General features: G+C 37.3%; 37 non-coding genes across 37 annotated transcripts; all 37 read right to left on the reverse strand.

The window, feature by feature from the left end:
- Positions 1–364: 364 nt before the first annotated feature.
- TRNAG-UCC (transfer RNA glycine (anticodon UCC)) lies at positions 365–436 on the reverse strand. The gene has a single exon. It is a non-coding gene; the product is annotated as a tRNA-Gly (tRNA).
- Positions 437–858: 422 nt separating this feature from the next.
- TRNAG-UCC (transfer RNA glycine (anticodon UCC)) lies at positions 859–930 on the reverse strand. Its single transcript has one exon. It is a non-coding gene; the product is annotated as a tRNA-Gly (tRNA).
- A 422-nt stretch (positions 931–1352) lies between these two features.
- On the reverse strand, positions 1353–1424 carry TRNAG-UCC (transfer RNA glycine (anticodon UCC)). The gene has a single exon. It is a non-coding gene; the product is annotated as a tRNA-Gly (tRNA).
- A 422-nt stretch (positions 1425–1846) lies between these two features.
- TRNAG-UCC (transfer RNA glycine (anticodon UCC)) lies at positions 1847–1918 on the reverse strand. The gene has a single exon. It is a non-coding gene; the product is annotated as a tRNA-Gly (tRNA).
- A 916-nt stretch (positions 1919–2834) lies between these two features.
- TRNAG-UCC (transfer RNA glycine (anticodon UCC)) lies at positions 2835–2906 on the reverse strand. The gene has a single exon. It is a non-coding gene; the product is annotated as a tRNA-Gly (tRNA).
- Positions 2907–3823: 917 nt separating this feature from the next.
- Positions 3824–3895, reverse strand: TRNAG-UCC (transfer RNA glycine (anticodon UCC)). The gene has a single exon. It is a non-coding gene; the product is annotated as a tRNA-Gly (tRNA).
- A 423-nt stretch (positions 3896–4318) lies between these two features.
- On the reverse strand, positions 4319–4390 carry TRNAG-UCC (transfer RNA glycine (anticodon UCC)). Its single transcript has one exon. It is a non-coding gene; the product is annotated as a tRNA-Gly (tRNA).
- Positions 4391–4812: 422 nt separating this feature from the next.
- Positions 4813–4884, reverse strand: TRNAG-UCC (transfer RNA glycine (anticodon UCC)). The gene has a single exon. It is a non-coding gene; the product is annotated as a tRNA-Gly (tRNA).
- A 422-nt stretch (positions 4885–5306) lies between these two features.
- On the reverse strand, positions 5307–5378 carry TRNAG-UCC (transfer RNA glycine (anticodon UCC)). The gene has a single exon. It is a non-coding gene; the product is annotated as a tRNA-Gly (tRNA).
- Positions 5379–5801: 423 nt separating this feature from the next.
- Positions 5802–5873, reverse strand: TRNAG-UCC (transfer RNA glycine (anticodon UCC)). The gene has a single exon. It is a non-coding gene; the product is annotated as a tRNA-Gly (tRNA).
- A 917-nt stretch (positions 5874–6790) lies between these two features.
- On the reverse strand, positions 6791–6862 carry TRNAG-UCC (transfer RNA glycine (anticodon UCC)). The gene has a single exon. It is a non-coding gene; the product is annotated as a tRNA-Gly (tRNA).
- A 421-nt stretch (positions 6863–7283) lies between these two features.
- Positions 7284–7355, reverse strand: TRNAG-UCC (transfer RNA glycine (anticodon UCC)). Its single transcript has one exon. It is a non-coding gene; the product is annotated as a tRNA-Gly (tRNA).
- A 423-nt stretch (positions 7356–7778) lies between these two features.
- TRNAG-UCC (transfer RNA glycine (anticodon UCC)) lies at positions 7779–7850 on the reverse strand. Its single transcript has one exon. It is a non-coding gene; the product is annotated as a tRNA-Gly (tRNA).
- A 423-nt stretch (positions 7851–8273) lies between these two features.
- TRNAG-UCC (transfer RNA glycine (anticodon UCC)) lies at positions 8274–8345 on the reverse strand. Its single transcript has one exon. It is a non-coding gene; the product is annotated as a tRNA-Gly (tRNA).
- A 422-nt stretch (positions 8346–8767) lies between these two features.
- On the reverse strand, positions 8768–8839 carry TRNAG-UCC (transfer RNA glycine (anticodon UCC)). The gene has a single exon. It is a non-coding gene; the product is annotated as a tRNA-Gly (tRNA).
- Positions 8840–9262: 423 nt separating this feature from the next.
- On the reverse strand, positions 9263–9334 carry TRNAG-UCC (transfer RNA glycine (anticodon UCC)). Its single transcript has one exon. It is a non-coding gene; the product is annotated as a tRNA-Gly (tRNA).
- Positions 9335–9756: 422 nt separating this feature from the next.
- Positions 9757–9828, reverse strand: TRNAG-UCC (transfer RNA glycine (anticodon UCC)). Its single transcript has one exon. It is a non-coding gene; the product is annotated as a tRNA-Gly (tRNA).
- Positions 9829–10250: 422 nt separating this feature from the next.
- TRNAG-UCC (transfer RNA glycine (anticodon UCC)) lies at positions 10251–10322 on the reverse strand. Its single transcript has one exon. It is a non-coding gene; the product is annotated as a tRNA-Gly (tRNA).
- Positions 10323–10744: 422 nt separating this feature from the next.
- On the reverse strand, positions 10745–10816 carry TRNAG-UCC (transfer RNA glycine (anticodon UCC)). The gene has a single exon. It is a non-coding gene; the product is annotated as a tRNA-Gly (tRNA).
- Positions 10817–11238: 422 nt separating this feature from the next.
- TRNAG-UCC (transfer RNA glycine (anticodon UCC)) lies at positions 11239–11310 on the reverse strand. The gene has a single exon. It is a non-coding gene; the product is annotated as a tRNA-Gly (tRNA).
- A 422-nt stretch (positions 11311–11732) lies between these two features.
- TRNAG-UCC (transfer RNA glycine (anticodon UCC)) lies at positions 11733–11804 on the reverse strand. Its single transcript has one exon. It is a non-coding gene; the product is annotated as a tRNA-Gly (tRNA).
- A 422-nt stretch (positions 11805–12226) lies between these two features.
- TRNAG-UCC (transfer RNA glycine (anticodon UCC)) lies at positions 12227–12298 on the reverse strand. Its single transcript has one exon. It is a non-coding gene; the product is annotated as a tRNA-Gly (tRNA).
- Positions 12299–12720: 422 nt separating this feature from the next.
- Positions 12721–12792, reverse strand: TRNAG-UCC (transfer RNA glycine (anticodon UCC)). The gene has a single exon. It is a non-coding gene; the product is annotated as a tRNA-Gly (tRNA).
- Positions 12793–13214: 422 nt separating this feature from the next.
- On the reverse strand, positions 13215–13286 carry TRNAG-UCC (transfer RNA glycine (anticodon UCC)). The gene has a single exon. It is a non-coding gene; the product is annotated as a tRNA-Gly (tRNA).
- Positions 13287–13708: 422 nt separating this feature from the next.
- Positions 13709–13780, reverse strand: TRNAG-UCC (transfer RNA glycine (anticodon UCC)). Its single transcript has one exon. It is a non-coding gene; the product is annotated as a tRNA-Gly (tRNA).
- Positions 13781–14203: 423 nt separating this feature from the next.
- Positions 14204–14275, reverse strand: TRNAG-UCC (transfer RNA glycine (anticodon UCC)). The gene has a single exon. It is a non-coding gene; the product is annotated as a tRNA-Gly (tRNA).
- Positions 14276–14697: 422 nt separating this feature from the next.
- TRNAG-UCC (transfer RNA glycine (anticodon UCC)) lies at positions 14698–14769 on the reverse strand. Its single transcript has one exon. It is a non-coding gene; the product is annotated as a tRNA-Gly (tRNA).
- Positions 14770–15687: 918 nt separating this feature from the next.
- On the reverse strand, positions 15688–15759 carry TRNAG-UCC (transfer RNA glycine (anticodon UCC)). Its single transcript has one exon. It is a non-coding gene; the product is annotated as a tRNA-Gly (tRNA).
- A 423-nt stretch (positions 15760–16182) lies between these two features.
- TRNAG-UCC (transfer RNA glycine (anticodon UCC)) lies at positions 16183–16254 on the reverse strand. The gene has a single exon. It is a non-coding gene; the product is annotated as a tRNA-Gly (tRNA).
- A 916-nt stretch (positions 16255–17170) lies between these two features.
- On the reverse strand, positions 17171–17242 carry TRNAG-UCC (transfer RNA glycine (anticodon UCC)). The gene has a single exon. It is a non-coding gene; the product is annotated as a tRNA-Gly (tRNA).
- Positions 17243–18651: 1409 nt separating this feature from the next.
- On the reverse strand, positions 18652–18723 carry TRNAG-UCC (transfer RNA glycine (anticodon UCC)). The gene has a single exon. It is a non-coding gene; the product is annotated as a tRNA-Gly (tRNA).
- Positions 18724–19638: 915 nt separating this feature from the next.
- Positions 19639–19710, reverse strand: TRNAG-UCC (transfer RNA glycine (anticodon UCC)). Its single transcript has one exon. It is a non-coding gene; the product is annotated as a tRNA-Gly (tRNA).
- A 422-nt stretch (positions 19711–20132) lies between these two features.
- Positions 20133–20204, reverse strand: TRNAG-UCC (transfer RNA glycine (anticodon UCC)). Its single transcript has one exon. It is a non-coding gene; the product is annotated as a tRNA-Gly (tRNA).
- A 422-nt stretch (positions 20205–20626) lies between these two features.
- TRNAG-UCC (transfer RNA glycine (anticodon UCC)) lies at positions 20627–20698 on the reverse strand. Its single transcript has one exon. It is a non-coding gene; the product is annotated as a tRNA-Gly (tRNA).
- A 422-nt stretch (positions 20699–21120) lies between these two features.
- TRNAG-UCC (transfer RNA glycine (anticodon UCC)) lies at positions 21121–21192 on the reverse strand. Its single transcript has one exon. It is a non-coding gene; the product is annotated as a tRNA-Gly (tRNA).
- A 916-nt stretch (positions 21193–22108) lies between these two features.
- Positions 22109–22180, reverse strand: TRNAG-UCC (transfer RNA glycine (anticodon UCC)). Its single transcript has one exon. It is a non-coding gene; the product is annotated as a tRNA-Gly (tRNA).
- A 422-nt stretch (positions 22181–22602) lies between these two features.
- On the reverse strand, positions 22603–22674 carry TRNAG-UCC (transfer RNA glycine (anticodon UCC)). Its single transcript has one exon. It is a non-coding gene; the product is annotated as a tRNA-Gly (tRNA).
- Between the last annotated feature and the right edge of the window lie 16 nt (positions 22675–22690).

The following is a 22690-nucleotide window of genomic DNA, read 5'->3' on the forward strand; positions in this document are numbered from 1 at the left end:
CATGAATGAAAGATCAGTATAATTGAATGCAGTAAGTGTTCACAAAAAGATTAAAAAACACAAAATACAAGAAATTATTTTACTTTTGCCACGGGTTCCAAAATTGGAAAATGAGCACAAGGGTTTGCAGAGAGTTTTACAAAAGTTTTAAAAATCACAAGTAGCGATTGCCAGAACATGAAGCAGGGTTACCGTTTTGGAAGGCACCTTTACAAATCAATATAACACCAACACCTACAAAGCATCTCTACTTTTTCTGCGTTCTACGTTTCAGCTAAATTAGTACAAACAATGCAAGATCAGCAGAAGGATTTGCAGGGTTTGTTCACAAAAAGCTTAAAACAAAAAAAAAATACCTATTTCATGCGTTGGCCGGGAATCGAACCCGGGTCAACTGCTTGGAAGGCAGCTATGCTCACCACTATACCACCAACGCCTACGCTTTATAGTTTTTTTTGTGTATTTTCTCCGGCAGTTACTGCTTAATAGCGTGTCATGAATGAAAGATCAGTATAATTGAATGCAGTAAGTGTTCACAAAAAGATTAAAAAACACAAAATACAAGAAATTATTTTACTTTTGCCACGGGTTCCAAAATTGGAAAATGAGCACAAGGGTTTGCAGAGAGTTTTACAAAAGTTTTAAAAATCACAAGTAGCGATTGCCAGAACATGAAGCAGGGTTACCGTTTTGGAAGGCACCTTTACAAATCAATATAACACCAACACCTACAAAGCATCTCTACTTTTTCTGCGTTCTACGTTTCAGCTAAATTAGTACAAACAATGCAAGATCAGCAGAAGGATTTGCAGAGTTTGTTCACAAAAAGCTTAAAACAAAAAAAAAATACCTATTTCATGCGTTGGCCGGGAATCGAACCCGGGTCAACTGCTTGGAAGGCAGCTATGCTCACCACTATACCACCAACGCCTACACTTTATAGTTTTTTTTGTGTATTTTCTCCGGCAGTTACTGCTTAATAGCGTGTCATGAATGAAAGATCAGTATAATTGAATGCAGTAAGTGTTCACAAAAAGATTAAAAAACACAAAATACAAGAAATTATTTTACTTTTGCCACGGGTTCCAAAATTGGAAAATGAGCACAAGGGTTTGCAGAGAGTTTTACAAAAGTTTTAAAAATCACAAGTAGCGATTGCCAGAACATGAAGCAGGGTTACCGTTTTGGAAGGCACCTTTACAAATCAATATAACACCAACACCTACAAAGCATCTCTACTTTTTCTGCGTTCTACGTTTCAGCTAAATTAGTACAAACAATGCAAGATCAGCAGAAGGATTTGCAGGGTTTGTTCACAAAAAGCTTAAAACAAAAAAAAAATACCTATTTCATGCGTTGGCCGGGAATCGAACCCGGGTCAACTGCTTGGAAGGCAGCTATGCTCACCACTATACCACCAACGCCTACACTTTATAGTTTTTTTTGTGTATTTTCTCCGGCAGTTACTGCTTAATAGCGTGTCATGAATGAAAGATCAGTATAATTGAATGCAGTAAGTGTTCACAAAAAGATTAAAAAACACAAAATACAAGAAATTATTTTACTTTTGCCACGGGTTCCAAAATTGGAAAATGAGCACAAGGGTTTGCAGAGAGTTTTACAAAAGTTTTAAAAATCACAAGTAGCGATTGCCAGAACATGAAGCAGGGTTACCGTTTTGGAAGGCACCTTTACAAATCAATATAACACCAACACCTACAAAGCATCTCTACTTTTTCTGCGTTCTACGTTTCAGCTAAATTAGTACAAACAATGCAAGATCAGCAGAAGGATTTGCAGAGTTTGTTCACAAAAAGCTTAAAACAAAAAAAAAATACCTATTTCATGCGTTGGCCGGGAATCGAACCCGGGTCAACTGCTTGGAAGGCAGCTATGCTCACCACTATACCACCAACGCCTACACTTTATAGTTTTTTTTGTGTATTTTCTCCGGCAGTTACTGCTTAATAGCGTGTCATGAATGAAAGATCAGTATAATTGAATGCAGTAAGTGTTCACAAAAAGATTAAAAAACACAAAATACAAGAAATTATTTTACTTTTGCCACGGGTTCCAAAATTGGAAAATGAGCACAAGGGTTTGCAGAGAGTTTTACAAAAGTTTTAAAAATCACAAGTAGCGATTGCCAGAACATGAAGCAGGGTTACCGTTTTGGAAGGCACCTTTACAAATCAATATAACACCAACACCTACAAAGCATCTCTACTTTTTCTGCGTTCTACGTTTCAGCTAAATTAGTACAAACAATGCAAGATCAGCAGAAGGATTTGCAGGGTTTGTTCACAAAAAGCTTAAAACAAAAAAAAAATACCTATTTCATGCGTTGGCCGGGAATCGAACCCGGGTCAACTGCTTGGAAGGCAGCTATGCTCACCACTATACCACCAACACCTACACTTTATAGTTTTTTTTGTGTATTTTCTCCGGCAGTTACTGCTTAATAGCGTGTCATGAATGAAAGATCAGTATAATTGAATGCAGTAAGTGTTCACAAAAAGATTAAAAAACACAAAATACAAGAAATTATTTTACTTTTGCCACGGGTTCCAAAATTGGAAAATGAGCACAAGGGTTTGCAGAGAGTTTTACAAAAGTTTTAAAAATCACAAGTAGCGATTGCCAGAACATGAAGCAGGGTTACCGTTTTGGAAGGCACCTTTACAAATCAATATAACACCAACACCTACAAAGCATCTCTACTTTTTCTGCGTTCTACGTTTCAGCTAAATTAGTACAAACAATGCAAGATCAGCAGAAGGATTTGCAGAGTTTGTTCACAAAAAGCTTAAAACAAAAAAAAAATACCTATTTCATGCGTTGGCCGGGAATCGAACCCGGGTCAACTGCTTGGAAGGCAGCTATGCTCACCACTATACCACCAACGCCTACACTTTATAGTTTTTTTTGTGTATTTTCTCCGGCAGTTACTGCTTAATAGCGTGTCATGAATGAAAGATCAGTATAATTGAATGCAGTAAGTGTTCACAAAAAGATTAAAAAACACAAAATACAAGAAATTATTTTACTTTTGCCACGGGTTCCAAAATTGGAAAATGAGCACAAGGGTTTGCAGAGAGTTTTACAAAAGTTTTAAAAATCACAAGTAGCGATTGCCAGAACATGAAGCAGGGTTACCGTTTTGGAAGGCACCTTTACAAATCAATATAACACCAACACCTACAAAGCATCTCTACTTTTTCTGCGTTCTACGTTTCAGCTAAATTAGTACAAACAATGCAAGATCAGCAGAAGGATTTGCAGAGTTTGTTCACAAAAAGCTTAAAACAAAAAAAAAATACCTATTTCATGCGTTGGCTGGGAATCGAACCCGGGTCAACTGCTTGGAAGGCAGCTATGCTCACCACTATACCACCAACGCCTACGCTTTATAGTTTTTTTTTGTGTATTTTCTCCGGCAGTTACTGCTTAATAGCGTGTCATGAATGAAAGATCAGTATAATTGAATGCAGTAAGTGTTCACAAAAAGATTAAAAAACACAAAATACAAGAAATTATTTTACTTTTGCCACGGGTTCCAAAATTGGAAAATGAGCACAAGGGTTTGCAGAGAGTTTTACAAAAGTTTTAAAAATCACAAGTAGCGATTGCCAGAACATGAAGCAGGGTTACCGTTTTGGAAGGCACCTTTACAAATCAATATAACACCAACACCTACAAAGCATCTCTACTTTTTCTGCGTTCTACGTTTCAGCTAAATTAGTACAAACAATGCAAGATCAGCAGAAGGATTTGCAGGGTTTGTTCACAAAAAGCTTAAAACAAAAAAAAAATACCTATTTCATGCGTTGGCCGGGAATCGAACCCGGGTCAACTGCTTGGAAGGCAGCTATGCTCACCACTATACCACCAACGCCTACGCTTTATAGTTTTTTTTTGTGTATTTTCTCCGGCAGTTACTGCTTAATAGCGTGTCATGAATGAAAGATCAGTATAATTGAATGCAGTAAGTGTTCACAAAAAGATTAAAAAACACAAAATACAAGAAATTATTTTACTTTTGCCACGGGTTCCAAAATTGGAAAATGAGCACAAGGGTTTGCAGAGAGTTTTACAAAAGTTTTAAAAATCACAAGTAGCGATTGCCAGAACATGAAGCAGGGTTACCGTTTTGGAAGGCACCTTTACAAATCAATATAACACCAACACCTACAAAGCATCTCTACTTTTTCTGCGTTCTACGTTTCAGCTAAATTAGTACAAACAATGCAAGATCAGCAGAAGGATTTGCAGGGTTTGTTCACAAAAAGCTTAAAACAAAAAAAAAATACCTATTTCATGCGTTGGCCGGGAATCGAACCCGGGTCAACTGCTTGGAAGGCAGCTATGCTCACCACTATACCACCAACGCCTACACTTTATAGTTTTTTTTGTGTATTTTCTCCGGCAGTTACTGCTTAATAGCGTGTCATGAATGAAAGATCAGTATAATTGAATGCAGTAAGTGTTCACAAAAAGATTAAAAAACACAAAATACAAGAAATTATTTTACTTTTGCCACGGGTTCCAAAATTGGAAAATGAGCACAAGGGTTTGCAGAGAGTTTTACAAAAGTTTTAATAATCACAAGTAGCGATTGCCAGAACATGAAGCAGGGTTACCGTTTTGGAAGGCACCTTTACAAATCAATATAACACCAACACCTACAAAGCATCTCTACTTTTTCTGCGTTCTACGTTTCAGCTAAATTAGTACAAACAATGCAAGATCAGCAGAAGGATTTGCAGAGTTTGTTCACAAAAAGCTTAAAACAAAAAAAAAATACCTATTTCATGCGTTGGCCGGGAATCGAACCCGGGTCAACTGCTTGGAAGGCAGCTATGCTCACCACTATACCACCAACGCCTACACTTTATAGTTTTTTTTGTGTATTTTCTCCGGCAGTTACTGCTTAATAGCGTGTCATGAATGAAAGATCAGTATAATTGAATGCAGTAAGTGTTCACAAAAAGATTAAAAAACACAAAATACAAGAAATTATTTTACTTTTGCCACGGGTTCCAAAATTGGAAAATGAGCACAAGGGTTTGCAGAGAGTTTTACAAAAGTTTTAAAAATCACAAGTAGCGATTGCCAGAACATGAAGCAGGGTTACCGTTTTGGAAGGCACCTTTACAAATCAATATAACACCAACACCTACAAAGCATCTCTACTTTTTCTGCGTTCTACGTTTCAGCTAAATTAGTACAAACAATGCAAGATCAGCAGAAGGATTTGCAGAGTTTGTTCACAAAAAGCTTAAAACAAAAAAAAAATACCTATTTCATGCGTTGGCCGGGAATCGAACCCGGGTCAACTGCTTGGAAGGCAGCTATGCTCACCACTATACCACCAACGCCTACGCTTTATAGTTTTTTTTTGTGTATTTTCTCCGGCAGTTACTGCTTAATAGCGTGTCATGAATGAAAGATCAGTATAATTGAATGCAGTAAGTGTTCACAAAAAGATTAAAAAACACAAAATACAAGAAATTATTTTACTTTTGCCACGGGTTCCAAAATTGGAAAATGAGCACAAGGGTTTGCAGAGAGTTTTACAAAAGTTTTAAAAATCACAAGTAGCGATTGCCAGAACATGAAGCAGGGTTACCGTTTTGGAAGGCACCTTTACAAATCAATATAACACCAACACCTACAAAGCATCTCTACTTTTTCTGCGTTCTACGTTTCAGCTAAATTAGTACAAACAATGCAAGATCAGCAGAAGGATTTGCAGGGTTTGTTCACAAAAAGCTTAAAACAAAAAAAAAATACCTATTTCATGCGTTGGCCGGGAATCGAACCCGGGTCAACTGCTTGGAAGGCAGCTATGCTCACCACTATACCACCAACGCCTACGCTTTATAGTTTTTTTTTGTGTATTTTCTCCGGCAGTTACTGCTTAATAGCGTGTCATGAATGAAAGATCAGTATAATTGAATGCAGTAAGTGTTCACAAAAAGATTAAAAAACACAAAATACAAGAAATTATTTTACTTTTGCCACGGGTTCCAAAATTGGAAAATGAGCACAAGGGTTTGCAGAGAGTTTTACAAAAGTTTTAAAAATCACAAGTAGCGATTGCCAGAACATGAAGCAGGGTTACCGTTTTGGAAGGCACCTTTACAAATCAATATAACACCAACACCTACAAAGCATCTCTACTTTTTCTGCGTTCTACGTTTCAGCTAAATTAGTACAAACAATGCAAGATCAGCAGAAGGATTTGCAGGGTTTGTTCACAAAAAGCTTAAAACAAAAAAAAAATACCTATTTCATGCGTTGGCTGGGAATCGAACCCGGGTCAACTGCTTGGAAGGCAGCTATGCTCACCACTATACCACCAACGCCTACACTTTATAGTTTTTTTTGTGTATTTTCTCCGGCAGTTACTGCTTAATAGCGTGTCATGAATGAAAGATCAGTATAATTGAATGCAGTAAGTGTTCACAAAAAGATTAAAAAACACAAAATACAAGAAATTATTTTACTTTTGCCACGGGTTCCAAAATTGGAAAATGAGCACAAGGGTTTGCAGAGAGTTTTACAAAAGTTTTAATAATCACAAGTAGCGATTGCCAGAACATGAAGCAGGGTTACCGTTTTGGAAGGCACCTTTACAAATCAATATAACACCAACACCTACAAAGCATCTCTACTTTTTCTGCGTTCTACGTTTCAGCTAAATTAGTACAAACAATGCAAGATCAGCAGAAGGATTTGCAGAGTTTGTTCACAAAAAGCTTAAAACAAAAAAAAAATACCTATTTCATGCGTTGGCCGGGAATCGAACCCGGGTCAACTGCTTGGAAGGCAGCTATGCTCACCACTATACCACCAACGCCTACACTTTATAGTTTTTTTTGTGTATTTTCTCCGGCAGTTACTGCTTAATAGCGTGTCATGAATGAAAGATCAGTATAATTGAATGCAGTAAGTGTTCACAAAAAGATTAAAAAACACAAAATACAAGAAATTATTTTACTTTTGCCACGGGTTCCAAAATTGGAAAATGAGCACAAGGGTTTGCAGAGAGTTTTACAAAAGTTTTAAAAATCACAAGTAGCGATTGCCAGAACATGAAGCAGGGTTACCGTTTTGGAAGGCACCTTTACAAATCAATATAACACCAACACCTACAAAGCATCTCTACTTTTTCTGCGTTCTACGTTTCAGCTAAATTAGTACAAACAATGCAAGATCAGCAGAAGGATTTGCAGAGTTTGTTCACAAAAAGCTTAAAACAAAAAAAAATACCTATTTCATGCGTTGGCCGGGAATCGAACCCGGGTCAACTGCTTGGAAGGCAGCTATGCTCACCACTATACCACCAACGCCTACGCTTTATAGTTTTTTTTTGTGTATTTTCTCCGGCAGTTACTGCTTAATAGCGTGTCATGAATGAAAGATCAGTATAATTGAATGCAGTAAGTGTTCACAAAAAGATTAAAAAACACAAAATACAAGAAATTATTTTACTTTTGCCACGGGTTCCAAAATTGGAAAATGAGCACAAGGGTTTGCAGAGAGTTTTACAAAAGTTTTAAAAATCACAAGTAGCGATTGCCAGAACATGAAGCAGGGTTACCGTTTTGGAAGGCACCTTTACAAATCAATATAACACCAACACCTACAAAGCATCTCTACTTTTTCTGCGTTCTACGTTTCAGCTAAATTAGTACAAACAATGCAAGATCAGCAGAAGGATTTGCAGGGTTTGTTCACAAAAAGCTTAAAACAAAAAAAAAATACCTATTTCATGCGTTGGCCGGGAATCGAACCCGGGTCAACTGCTTGGAAGGCAGCTATGCTCACCACTATACCACCAACGCCTACGCTTTATAGTTTTTTTTTGTGTATTTTCTCCGGCAGTTACTGCTTAATAGCGTGTCATGAATGAAAGATCAGTATAATTGAATGCAGTAAGTGTTCACAAAAAGATTAAAAAACACAAAATACAAGAAATTATTTTACTTTTGCCACGGGTTCCAAAATTGGAAAATGAGCACAAGGGTTTGCAGAGAGTTTTACAAAAGTTTTAAAAATCACAAGTAGCGATTGCCAGAACATGAAGCAGGGTTACCGTTTTGGAAGGCACCTTTACAAATCAATATAACACCAACACCTACAAAGCATCTCTACTTTTTCTGCGTTCTACGTTTCAGCTAAATTAGTACAAACAATGCAAGATCAGCAGAAGGATTTGCAGGGTTTGTTCACAAAAAGCTTAAAACAAAAAAAAAATACCTATTTCATGCGTTGGCCGGGAATCGAACCCGGGTCAACTGCTTGGAAGGCAGCTATGCTCACCACTATACCACCAACGCCTACACTTTATAGTTTTTTTTGTGTATTTTCTCCGGCAGTTACTGCTTAATAGCGTGTCATGAATGAAAGATCAGTATAATTGAATGCAGTAAGTGTTCACAAAAAGATTAAAAAACACAAAATACAAGAAATTATTTTACTTTTGCCACGGGTTCCAAAATTGGAAAATGAGCACAAGGGTTTGCAGAGAGTTTTACAAAAGTTTTAAAAATCACAAGTAGCGATTGCCAGAACATGAAGCAGGGTTACCGTTTTGGAAGGCACCTTTACAAATCAATATAACACCAACACCTACAAAGCATCTCTACTTTTTCTGCGTTCTACGTTTCAGCTAAATTAGTACAAACAATGCAAGATCAGCAGAAGGATTTGCAGGGTTTGTTCACAAAAAGCTTAAAACAAAAAAAAAATACCTATTTCATGCGTTGGCCGGGAATCGAACCCGGGTCAACTGCTTGGAAGGCAGCTATGCTCACCACTATACCACCAACGCCTACGCTTTATAGTTTTTTTTTGTGTATTTTCTCCGGCAGTTACTGCTTAATAGCGTGTCATGAATGAAAGATCAGTATAATTGAATGCAGTAAGTGTTCACAAAAAGATTAAAAAACACAAAATACAAGAAATTATTTTACTTTTGCCACGGGTTCCAAAATTGGAAAATGAGCACAAGGGTTTGCAGAGAGTTTTACAAAAGTTTTAAAAATCACAAGTAGCGATTGCCAGAACATGAAGCAGGGTTACCGTTTTGGAAGGCACCTTTACAAATCAATATAACACCAACACCTACAAAGCATCTCTACTTTTTCTGCGTTCTACGTTTCAGCTAAATTAGTACAAACAATGCAAGATCAGCAGAAGGATTTGCAGGGTTTGTTCACAAAAAGCTTAAAACAAAAAAAAAATACCTATTTCATGCGTTGGCCGGGAATCGAACCCGGGTCAACTGCTTGGAAGGCAGCTATGCTCACCACTATACCACCAACGCCTACACTTTATAGTTTTTTTTGTGTATTTTCTCCGGCAGTTACTGCTTAATAGCGTGTCATGAATGAAAGATCAGTATAATTGAATGCAGTAAGTGTTCACAAAAAGATTAAAAAACACAAAATACAAGAAATTATTTTACTTTTGCCACGGGTTCCAAAATTGGAAAATGAGCACAAGGGTTTGCAGAGAGTTTTACAAAAGTTTTAATAATCACAAGTAGCGATTGCCAGAACATGAAGCAGGGTTACCGTTTTGGAAGGCACCTTTACAAATCAATATAACACCAACACCTACAAAGCATCTCTACTTTTTCTGCGTTCTACGTTTCAGCTAAATTAGTACAAACAATGCAAGATCAGCAGAAGGATTTGCAGAGTTTGTTCACAAAAAGCTTAAAACAAAAAAAAAATACCTATTTCATGCGTTGGCCGGGAATCGAACCCGGGTCAACTGCTTGGAAGGCAGCTATGCTCACCACTATACCACCAACGCCTACACTTTATAGTTTTTTTTGTGTATTTTCTCCGGCAGTTACTGCTTAATAGCGTGTCATGAATGAAAGATCAGTATAATTGAATGCAGTAAGTGTTCACAAAAAGATTAAAAAACACAAAATACAAGAAATTATTTTACTTTTGCCACGGGTTCCAAAATTGGAAAATGAGCACAAGGGTTTGCAGAGAGTTTTACAAAAGTTTTAAAAATCACAAGTAGCGATTGCCAGAACATGAAGCAGGGTTACCGTTTTGGAAGGCACCTTTACAAATCAATATAACACCAACACCTACAAAGCATCTCTACTTTTTCTGCGTTCTACGTTTCAGCTAAATTAGTACAAACAATGCAAGATCAGCAGAAGGATTTGCAGAGTTTGTTCACAAAAAGCTTAAAACAAAAAAAAAATACCTATTTCATGCGTTGGCCGGGAATCGAACCCGGGTCAACTGCTTGGAAGGCAGCTATGCTCACCACTATACCACCAACGCCTACACTTTATAGTTTTTTTTGTGTATTTTCTCCGGCAGTTACTGCTTAATAGCGTGTCATGAATGAAAGATCAGTATAATTGAATGCAGTAAGTGTTCACAAAAAGATTAAAAAACACAAAATACAAGAAATTATTTTACTTTTGCCACGGGTTCCAAAATTGGAAAATGAGCACAAGGGTTTGCAGAGAGTTTTACAAAAGTTTTAAAAATCACAAGTAGCGATTGCCAGAACATGAAGCAGGGTTACCGTTTTGGAAGGCACCTTTACAAATCAATATAACACCAACACCTACAAAGCATCTCTACTTTTTCTGCGTTCTACGTTTCAGCTAAATTAGTACAAACAATGCAAGATCAGCAGAAGGATTTGCAGGGTTTGTTCACAAAAAGCTTAAAACAAAAAAAAAATACCTATTTCATGCGTTGGCCGGGAATCGAACCCGGGTCAACTGCTTGGAAGGCAGCTATGCTCACCACTATACCACCAACGCCTACACTTTATAGTTTTTTTTGTGTATTTTCTCCGGCAGTTACTGCTTAATAGCGTGTCATGAATGAAAGATCAGTATAATTGAATGCAGTAAGTGTTCACAAAAAGATTAAAAAACACAAAATACAAGAAATTATTTTACTTTTGCCACGGGTTCCAAAATTGGAAAATGAGCACAAGGGTTTGCAGAGAGTTTTACAAAAGTTTTAAAAATCACAAGTAGCGATTGCCAGAACATGAAGCAGGGTTACCGTTTTGGAAGGCACCTTTACAAATCAATATAACACCAACACCTACAAAGCATCTCTACTTTTTCTGCGTTCTACGTTTCAGCTAAATTAGTACAAACAATGCAAGATCAGCAGAAGGATTTGCAGAGTTTGTTCACAAAAAGCTTAAAACAAAAAAAAAATACCTATTTCATGCGTTGGCCGGGAATCGAACCCGGGTCAACTGCTTGGAAGGCAGCTATGCTCACCACTATACCACCAACGCCTACACTTTATAGTTTTTTTTGTGTATTTTCTCCGGCAGTTACTGCTTAATAGCGTGTCATGAATGAAAGATCAGTATAATTGAATGCAGTAAGTGTTCACAAAAAGATTAAAAAACAGAAAATACAAGAAATTATTTTACTTTTGCCACGGGTTCCAAAATTGGAAAATGAGCACAAGGGTTTGCAGAGAGTTTTACAAAAGTTTTAAAAATCACAAGTAGCGATTGCCAGAACATGAAGCAGGGTTACCGTTTTGGAAGGCACCTTTACAAATCAATATAACACCAACACCTACAAAGCATCTCTACTTTTTCTGCGTTCTACGTTTCAGCTAAATTAGTACAAACAATGCAAGATCAGCAGAAGGATTTGCAGAGTTTGTTCACAAAAAGCTTAAAACAAAAAAAAAATACCTATTTCATGCGTTGGCCGGGAATCGAACCCGGGTCAACTGCTTGGAAGGCAGCTATGCTCACCACTATACCACCAACGCCTACGCTTTATAGTTTTTTTTGTGTATTTTCTCCGGCAGTTACTGCTTAATAGCATGTCATGAATGAAAGATCAGTATAATTGAATGCAGTAAGTGTTCACAAAAAGATTAAAAAACACAAAATACAAGAAATTATTTTACTTTTGCCACGGGTTCCAAAATTGGAAAATGAGCACAAGGGTTTGCAGAGAGTTTTACAAAAGTTTTAAAAATCACAAGTAGCGATTGCCAGAACATGAAGCAGGGTTACCGTTTTGGAAGGCACCTTTACAAATCAATATAACACCAACACCTACAAAGCATCTCTACTTTTTCTGCGTTCTACGTTTCAGCTAAATTAGTACAAACAATGCAAGATCAGCAGAAGGATTTGCAGGGTTTGTTCACAAAAAGCTTAAAACAAAAAAAAAATACCTATTTCATGCGTTGGCCGGGAATCGAACCCGGGTCAACTGCTTGGAAGGCAGCTATGCTCACCACTATACCACCAACGCCTACACTTTATAGTTTTTTTTGTGTATTTTCTCCGGCAGTTACTGCTTAATAGCGTGTCATGAATGAAAGATCAGTATAATTGAATGCAGTAAGTGTTCACAAAAAGATTAAAAAACACAAAATACAAGAAATTATTTTACTTTTGCCACGGGTTCCAAAATTGGAAAATGAGCACAAGGGTTTGCAGAGAGTTTTACAAAAGTTTTAAAAATCACAAGTAGCGATTGCCAGAACATGAAGCAGGGTTACCGTTTTGGAAGGCACCTTTACAAATCAATATAACACCAACACCTACAAAGCATCTCTACTTTTTCTGCGTTCTACGTTTCAGCTAAATTAGTACAAACAATGCAAGATCAGCAGAAGGATTTGCAGAGTTTGTTCACAAAAAGCTTAAAACAAAAAAAAAATACCTATTTCATGCGTTGGCCGGGAATCGAACCCGGGTCAACTGCTTGGAAGGCAGCTATGCTCACCACTATACCACCAACGCCTACACTTTATAGTTTTTTTTGTGTATTTTCTCCGGCAGTTACTGCTTAATAGCGTGTCATGAATGAAAGATCAGTATAATTGAATGCAGTAAGTGTTCACAAAAAGATTAAAAAACACAAAATACAAGAAATTATTTTACTTTTGCCACGGGTTCCAAAATTGGAAAATGAGCACAAGGGTTTGCAGAGAGTTTTACAAAAGTTTTAAAAATCACAAGTAGCGATTGCCAGAACATGAAGCAGGGTTACCGTTTTGGAAGGCACCTTTACAAATCAATATAACACCAACACCTACAAAGCATCTCTACTTTTTCTGCGTTCTACGTTTCAGCTAAATTAGTACAAACAATGCAAGATCAGCAGAAGGATTTGCAGAGTTTGTTCACAAAAAGCTTAAAACAAAAAAAAAATACCTATTTCATGCGTTGGCCGGGAATCGAACCCGGGTCAACTGCTTGGAAGGCAGCTATGCTCACCACTATACCACCAACGCCTACACTTCATAGGTTTTTTTGTGCAACTTCTCCGGCAGTTACTGCTTAATAGCGTGTCATGAATGAAAGATCAGTATAATTGAATGCAGTAAGTGTTCACAAAAAGATTAAAAAACATAACATACAAGAAATTATTTTACTTTTGCCACGGGTTCCAAAATTGGAAAATGAGCACAAGGGTTTGCAGAGAGTTTTACAAAAGTTTTAAAAATCACAAGTAGCGATTGCCAGAACATGAAGCAGGGTTACCGTTTTGGAAGGCACCTTTACAAATCAATATAACACCAACACCTACAAAGCATCTCTACTTTTTCTGCGTTCTACGTTTCAGCTAAATTAGTACAAACAATGCAAAATCAGCAGAAGGATTTGCAGAGTTTGTTCACAAAAAGCTTACAACAAAAAAAAAATACTTATTTCATGCGTTGGCCGGGAATCGAACCCGGGTCAACTGCTTGGAAGGCAGCTATGCTCACCACTATACCACCAACGCCTACACTTCATAGGTTTTTTTGTGCAACTTCTCCGGCAGTTACTGCTTAATAGCGTGTCATGAATGAAAGATCAGTATAATTGAATGCAGTAAGTGTTCACAAAAAAGATTAAAAAACATAACATACAAGAAATTATTTTACTTTTGCCACGGGTTCCAAAATTGGAAAATGAGCACAAGGGTTTGCAGAGAGTTTTACAAAAGTTTTAAAAATCACAAGTAGCGATTGCCAGAACATGAAGCAGGGTTACCGTTTTGGAAGGCACCTTTACAAATCAATATAACACCAACACCTACAAAGCATCTCTACTTTTTCTGCGTTCTACGTTTCAGCTAAATTAGTACAAACAATGCAAAATCAGCAGAAGGATTTGCAGAGTTTATTCACAAAAAGCTTAAAACAAAAAAAAAATACCTATTTCATGCGTTGGCCGGGAATCGAACCCGGGTCAACTGCTTGGAAGGCAGCTATGCTCACCACTATACCACCAACGCCTACACTTCATAGGTTTTTTTGTGCAACTTCTCCGGCAGTTACTGCTTAATAGCGTGTCATGAATGAAAGATCAGTATAATTGAATGCAGTAAGTGTTCACAAAAAGATTAAAAAACATAACATACAAGAAATTATTTTACTTTTGCCACGGGTTCCAAAATTGGAAAATGAGCACAAGGGTTTGCAGAGAGTTTTACAAAAGTTTTAAAAATCACAAGTAGCGATTGCCAGAACATGAAGCAGGGTTACCGTTTTGGAAGGCACCTTTACAAATCAATATAACACCAACACCTACAAAGCATCTCTACTTTTTCTGCGTTCTACGTTTCAGCTAAATTAGTACAAACAATGCAAAATCAGCAGAAGGATTTGCAGAGTTTATTCACAAAAAGCTTAAAACAAAAAAAAAATACCTATTTCATGCGTTGGCCGGGAATCGAACCCGGGTCAACTGCTTGGAAGGCAGCTATGCTCACCACTATACCACCAACGCCTACACTTCATAGGTTTTTTTGTGCAACTTCTCCGGCAGTTACTGCTTAATAGCGTGTCATGAATGAAAGATCAGTATAATTGAATGCAGTAAGTGTTCACAAAAAGATTAAAAAACATAACATACAAGAAATTATTTTACTTTTGCCACGGGTTCCAAAATTGGAAAATGAGCACAAGGGTTTGCAGAGAGTTTTACAAAAGTTTTAAAAATCACAAGTAGCGATTGCCAGAACATGAAGCAGGGTTACCGTTTTGGAAGGCACCTTTACAAATCAATATAACACCAACACCTACAAAGCATCTCTACTTTTTCTGCGTTCTACGTTTCAGCTAAATTAGTACAAACAATGCAAAATCAGCAGAAGGATTTGCAGAGTTTATTCACAAAAAGCTTAAAACAAAAAAAAAAAATACCTATTTCATGCGTTGGCCGGGAATCGAACCCGGGTCAACTTCTTGGAAGGCAGCTATGCTCACCACTGTACCACCAACGCCTACACTTCATAGGTTTTTTTGTGCAACTTCTCCGGCAGTTACTGCTTAATAGCGTGTCATGAATGAAAGATCAGTATAATTGAATGCAGTAAGTGTTCACAAAAAGATTAAAAAACATAACATACAAGAAATTATTTTACTTTTGCCACTGGTTCCAAAATTGGAAAATGAGCACAAGGGTTTGCAGAGAGTTTTACAAAAGTTTTAAAAATCACAAGTAGCGATTGCCAGAACATGAAGCAGGGTTACCGTTTTGGAAGGCACCTTTACAAATCAATATAACACCAACACCTACAAAGCATCTCTACTTTTTCTGCGTTCTACGTTTCAGCTAAATTAGTACAAACAATGCAAAATCAGCAGAAGGATTTGCAGAGTTTATTCACAAAAAGCTTAAAACAAAAAAAAAATACCTATTTCATGCGTTGGCCGGGAATCGAACCCGGGTCAACTGCTTGGAAGGCAGCTATGCTCACCACTATACCACCAACGCCTACACTTCATAGGTTTTTTTGTGCAACTTCTCCGGCAGTTACTGCTTAATAGCGTGTCATGAATGAAAGATCAGTATAATTGAATGCAGTAAGTGTTCACAAAAAGATTAAAAAACATAACATACAAGAAATTATTTTACTTTTGCCACGGGTTCCAAAATTGGAAAATGAGCACAAGGGTTTGCAGAGAGTTTTACAAAAGTTTTAAAAATCACAAGTAGCGATTGCCAGAACATGAAGCAGGGTTACCGTTTTGGAAGGCACCTTTACAAATCAATATAACACCAACACCTACAAAGCATCTCTACTTTATCTGCGTTCTACGTTTCAGCTAAATTAGTACAAACAATGCAAGATCAGCAGAAGACTTTTGCAGAGTTTATTCACAAAAAGCTTAAAACAAAAAAAAAATACCTATTTCATGCGTTGGCCGGGAATCGAACCCGGGTCAACTGCTTGGAAGGCAGCTATGCTCACCACTATACCACCAACGCCTACACTTTATAGTTTTTTTTGTGCAACTTCTCCGGCAGTTACTGCTTAATAGCGTGTCATGAATGAAAGATCAGTATAATTGAATGCAGTAAGTGTTCACGAAAAGATTAAAAAACATAACATACAAGAAATTATTTTACTTTTGCCACGGGTTCCAAAATTGGAAAATGAGCACAAGGGTTTGCAGAGAGTTTTACAAAAGTTTTAAAAATCACAAGTAGCGATTGCCAGAACATGAAGCAGGGTTACCGTTTTGGAAGGCACCTTTACAAATCAATATAACACCAACACCTACAAAGCATCTCTACTTTTTCTGCGTTCTACGTTCCAGCTAAATTAGTACAAACAATGCAAAATCAGCAGAAGGATTTGCAGAGTTTATTCACAAAAAGCTTAAAACAAAAAAAAAATACCTATTTCATGCGTTGGCCGGGAATCGAACCCGGGTCAATTGCTTGGAAGGCAGCTATGCTCACCACTATACCACCAACGCCTACACTTCATAGGTTTTTTTGTGCAACTTCTCCGGCAGTTACTGCTTAATAGCGTGTCATGAATGAAAGATCAGTATAATTGAATGAAGTAAGTGTTCACAAAAAGATTAAAAAACATAACATACAAGAAATTATTTTACTTTTGCCACGGGTTCCAAAATTGGAAAATGAGCACAAGGGTTTGCAGAGAGTTTTACAAAAGTTTTAAATATCACAAGTAGCGATTGCCAGAACATGAAGCAGGGTTACCGTTTTGGAAGGCACCTTTACAAATCAATATAACACCAACACCTACAAAGCATCTCTACTTTTTCTGCGTTCTACGTTTCAGCTAAATTAGTACAAACAATGCAAAATCAGCAGAAGGATTTTCAGAGTTTGTTCACAAAAAGCTTACAACAAAAAAAAAATACCTATTTCATGCGTTGGCCGGGAATCGAACCCGGGTCAACTGCTTGGAAGGCAGCTATGCTCACCACTATACCACCAACGCCTACACTTCATAGGTTTTTTTGTGCAACTTCTCCGGCAGTTACTGCTTAATAGCGTGTCATGAATGAAAGATCAGTATAATTGAATGAAGTAAGTGTTCACAAAAAGATTAAAAAACATAACATACAAGAAATTATTTTACTTTTGCCACGGGTTCCAAAATTGGAAAATGAGCACAAGGGTTTGCAGAGAGTTTTACAAAAGTTTTAAATATCACAAGTAGCGATTGCCAGAACATGAAGCAGGGTTACCGTTTTGGAAGGCACCTTTACAAATCAATATAACACCAACACCTACAAAGCATCTCTACTTTTTCTGCGTTCTACGTTTCAGCTAAATTAGTACAAACAATGCAAAATCAGCAGAAGGATTTGCAGAGTTTATTCACAAAAAGCTTAAAACAAAAAAAAAATACCTATTTCATGCGTTGGCCGGAATCGAACCCGGGTCAACTGCTTGGAAGGCAGCTATGCTCACCACTATACCACCAACGCCTACACTTTATAGTTTTTTTTGTGCAACTTCTCCGGCAGTTACTGCTTAATAGCGTGTCATGAATGAAAGATCAGTATAATTGAATGCAGTAAGTGTTCACGAAAAGATTAAAAAACATAACATACAAGAAATTATTTTACTTTTGCCACGGGTTCCAAAATTGGAAAATGAGCACAAGGGTTTGCAGAGAGTTTTACAAAAGTTTTAAAAATCACAAGTAGCGATTGCCAGAACATGAAGCAGGGTTACCGTTTTGGAAGGCACCTTTACAAATCAATATAACACCAACACCTACAAAGCATCTCTACTTTTTCTGCGTTCTACGTTTCAGCTAAATTAGTACAAACAATGCAAAATCAGCAGAAGGATTTGCAGAGTTTATTCACAAAAAGCTTAAAACAAAAAAAAAATACCTATTTCATGCGTTGGCCGGGAATCGAACCCGGGTCAATTGCTTGGAAGGCAGCTATGCTCACCACTATACCACCAACGCCTACACTTCATAGGTTTTTTTGTGCAACTTCTCCGGCAGTTACTGCTTAATAGCGTGTCATGAATGAAAGATCAGTATAATTGAATGAAGTAAGTGTTCACAAAAAGATTAAAAAACATAACATACAAGAAATTATTTTACTTTTGCCACGGGTTCCAAAATTGGAAAATGAGCACAAGGGTTTGCAGAGAGTTTTACAAAAGTTTTAAATATCACAAGTAGCGATTGCCAGAACATGAAGCAGGGTTACCGTTTTGGAAGGCACCTTTACAAATCAATATAACACCAACACCTACAAAGCATCTCTACTTTTTCTGCGTTCTACGTTTCAGCTAAATTAGTACAAACAATGCAAAATCAGCAGAAGGATTTTCAGAGTTTGTTCACAAAAAGCTTACAACAAAAAAAAAATACCTATTTCATGCGTTGGCCGGGAATCGAACCCGGGTCAACTGCTTGGAAGGCAGCTATGCTCACCACTATACCACCAACGCCTACACTTCATAGGTTTTTTTGTGCAACTTCTCCGGCAGTTACTGCTTAATAGCGTGTCATGAATGAAAGATCAGTATAATTGAATGAAGTAAGTGTTCACAAAAAGATTAAAAAACATAACATACAAGAAATTATTTTACTTTTGCCACGGGTTCCAAAATTGGAAAATGAGCACAAGGGTTTGCAGAGAGTTTTACAAAAGTTTTAAATATCACAAGTAGCGATTGCCAGAACATGAAGCAGGGTTACCGTTTTGGAAGGCACCTTTACAAATCAATATAACACCAACACCTACAAAGCATCTCTACTTTTTCTGCGTTCTACGTTTCAGCTAAATTAGTACAAACAATGCAAAATCAGCAGAAGGATTTGCAGAGTTTATTCACAAAAAGCTTAAAACAAAAAAAAAATACCTATTTCATGCGTTGGCCGGAATCGAACCCGGGTCAACTGCTTGGAAGGCAGCTATGCTCACCACTATACCACCAACGCCTACACTTTATAGTTTTTTTTGTGCAACTTCTCCGGCAGTTACTGCTTAATAGCGTGTCATGAATGAAAGATCAGTATAATTGAATGCAGTAAGTGTTCACGAAAAGATTAAAAAACATAACATACAAGAAATTATTTTACTTTTGCCACGGGTTCCAAAATTGGAAAATGAGCACAAGGGTTTGCAGAGAGTTTTACAAAAGTTTTAAAAATCACAAGTAGCGATTGCCAGAACATGAAGCAGGGTTACCGTTTTGGAAGGCACCTTTACAAATCAATATAACACCAACACCTACAAAGCATCTCTACTTTTTCTGCGTTCTACGTTTCAGCTAAATTAGTACAAACAATGCAAAATCAGCAGAAGGATTTTCAGAGTTTGTTCACAAAAAGCTTACAACAAAAAAAAAATACCTATTTCATGCGTTGGCCGGGAATCGAACCCGGGTCAACTGCTTGGAAGGCAGCTATGCTCACCACTATACCACCAACGCCTACACTTCATAGGTTTTTTTGTGCAACTTCTCCGGCAGTTACTGCTTAATAGCGTGTCATGAATGAAAGATCAGTATAATTGAATGAAGTAAGTGTTCACAAAAAGATTAAAAAACATAACATACAAGAAATTATTTTACTTTTGCCACGGGTTCCAAAATTGGAAAATGAGCACAAGGGTTTGCAGAGAGTTTTACAAAAGTTTTAAAAATCACAAGTAGCGATTGCCAGAACATGAAGCAGGGTTACCGTTTTGGAAGGCACCTTTACAAATCAATATAACACCAACACCTACAAAGCATCTCTACTTTTTCTGCGTTCTACGTTTCAGCTAAATTAGTACAAACAATGCAAAATCAGCAGAAGGATTTGCAGAGTTTGTTCACAAAAAGCTTACAACAAAAAAAAAATACCTATTTCATGCGTTGGCCGGGAATCGAACCCGGGTCAACTGCTTGGAAGGCAGCTATGCTCACCACTATACCACCAACGCCTACACTTCATAGGTTTTTTTGTGCAACTTCTCCGGCAGTTACTGCTTAATAGCGTGTCATGAATGAAAGATCAGTATAATTGAATGAAGTAAGTGTTCACAAAAAGATTAAAAAACATAACATACAAGAAATTATTTTACTTTTGCCACGGGTTCCAAAATTGGAAAATGAGCACAAGGGTTTGCAGAGAGTTTTACAAAAGTTTTAAAAATCACAAGTAGCGATTGCCAGAACATGAAGCAGGGTTACCGTTTTGGAAGGCACCTTTACAAATCAATATAACACCAACACCTACAAAGCATCTCTACTTTTTCTGCGTTCTACGTTTCAGCTAAATTAGTACAAACAATGCAAAATCAGCAGAAGGATTTGCAGAGTTTATTCACAAAAAGCTTAAAACAAAAAAAAAATACCTATTTCATGCGTTGGCCGGGAATCGAACCCGGGTCAACTGCTTGGAAGGCAGCTATGCTCACCACTATACCACCAACGCCTACACTTCATAGGTTTTTTTGTGCAACTTCTCCGGCAGTTACTGCTTAATAGCGTGTCATGAATGAAAGATCAGTATAATTGAATGAAGTAAGTGTTCACAAAAAGATTAAAAAACATAACATACAAGAAATTATTTTACTTTTGCCACGGGTTCCAAAATTGGAAAATGAGCACAAGGGTTTGCAGAGAGTTTTACAAAAGTTTTAAAAATCACAAGTAGCGATTGCCAGAACATGAAGCAGGGTTACCGTTTTGGAAGGCACCTTTACAAATCAATATAACACCAACACCTACAAAGCATCTCTACTTTTTCTGCGTTCTACGTTTCAGCTAAATTAGTACAAACAATGCAAAATCAGCAGAAGGATTTGCAGAGTTTATTCACAAAAAGCTTAAAACAAAAAAAAAATACCTATTTCATGCGTTGGCCGGGAATCGAACCCGGGTCAACTGCTTGGAAGGCAGCTATGCTCACCACTATACCACCAACGCCTACACTTCATAGGTTTTTTTGTGCAACTTCTCCGGCAGTTACTGCTTAATAGCGTGTCATGAATGAAAGATCAGTATAATTGAATGCAGTAAGTGTTCACGAAAAGATTAAAAAACATAACATACAAGAAATTATTTTACTTTTGCCACGGGTTCCAAAATTGGAAAATGAGCACAAGGGTTTGCAGAGAGTTTTACAAAAGTTTTAAAAATCACAAGTAGCGATTGCCAGAACATGAAGCAGGGTTACCGTTTTGGAAGGCACCTTTACAAATCAATATAACACCAACACCTACAAAGCATCTCTACTTTTTCTGCGTTCTACGTTTCAGCTAAATTAGTACAAACAATGCAAAATCAGCAGAAGGATTTTCAGAGTTTGTTCACAAAAAGCTTACAACAAAAAAAAAATACCTATTTCATGCGTTGGCCGGGAATCAAACCCGGGTCAACTGCTTGGAAGGCAGCTATGCTCACCACTATACCACCAACGCCTACACTTCATAGGTTTTTTTGTCCAACTTCTCCGGCAGTTACTGCTTAATAGCGTGTCATGAATGAAAGATCAGTATAATTGAATGAAGTAAGTGTTCACAAAAAGATTAAAAAACATAACATACAAGAAATTATTTTACTTTTGCCACGGGTTCCAAAATTGGAAAATGAGCACAAGGGTTTGCAGAGAGTTTTACAAAAGTTTTAAAAATCACAAGTAGCGATTGCCAGAACATGAAGCAGGGTTACCGTTTTGGAAGGCACCTTTACAAATCAATATAACACCAACACCTACAAAGCATCTCTACTTTTTCTGCGTTCTACGTTTCAGCTAAATTAGTACAAACAATGCAAAATCAGCAGAAGGATTTGCAGAGTTTGTTCACAAAATGCTTACAACAAAAAAAAAATACCTATTTCATGCGTTGGCCGGGAATCGAACCCGGGTCAACTGCTTGGAAGGCAGCTATGCTCACCACTATACCACCAACGCCTACACTTCATAGGTTTTTTTGTGCAACTTCTCCGGCAGTTACTGCTTAATAGCGTGTCATGAATGAAAGATCAGTATAATTGAATGAAGTAAGTGTTCACAAAAAGATTAAAAAACATAACATACAAGAAATTATTTTACTTTTGCCACGGGTTCCAAAATTGGAAAATGAGCACAAGGGTTTGCAGAGAGTTTTACAAAAGTTTTAAAAATCACAAGTAGCGATTGCCAGAACATGAAGCAGGGTTACCGTTTTGGAAGGCACCTTTACAAATCAATATAACACCAACACCTACAAAGCATCTCTACTTTTTCTGCGTTCTACGTTTCAGCTAAATTAGTACAAACAATGCAAAATCAGCAGAAGGATTTGCAGAGTTTATTCACAAAAAGCTTAAAACAAAAAAAAAATACCTATTTCATGCGTTGGCCGGGAATCGAACCCGGGTCAACTGCTTGGAAGGCAGCTATGCTCACCACTATACCACCAACGCCTACACTTCATAGGTT

This window comes from Rhinoderma darwinii, chromosome 4, assembly GCF_050947455.1.
Source record: "Rhinoderma darwinii isolate aRhiDar2 chromosome 4, aRhiDar2.hap1, whole genome shotgun sequence".
Classification (NCBI taxonomy): domain Eukaryota; kingdom Metazoa; phylum Chordata; class Amphibia; order Anura; family Rhinodermatidae; genus Rhinoderma; species Rhinoderma darwinii.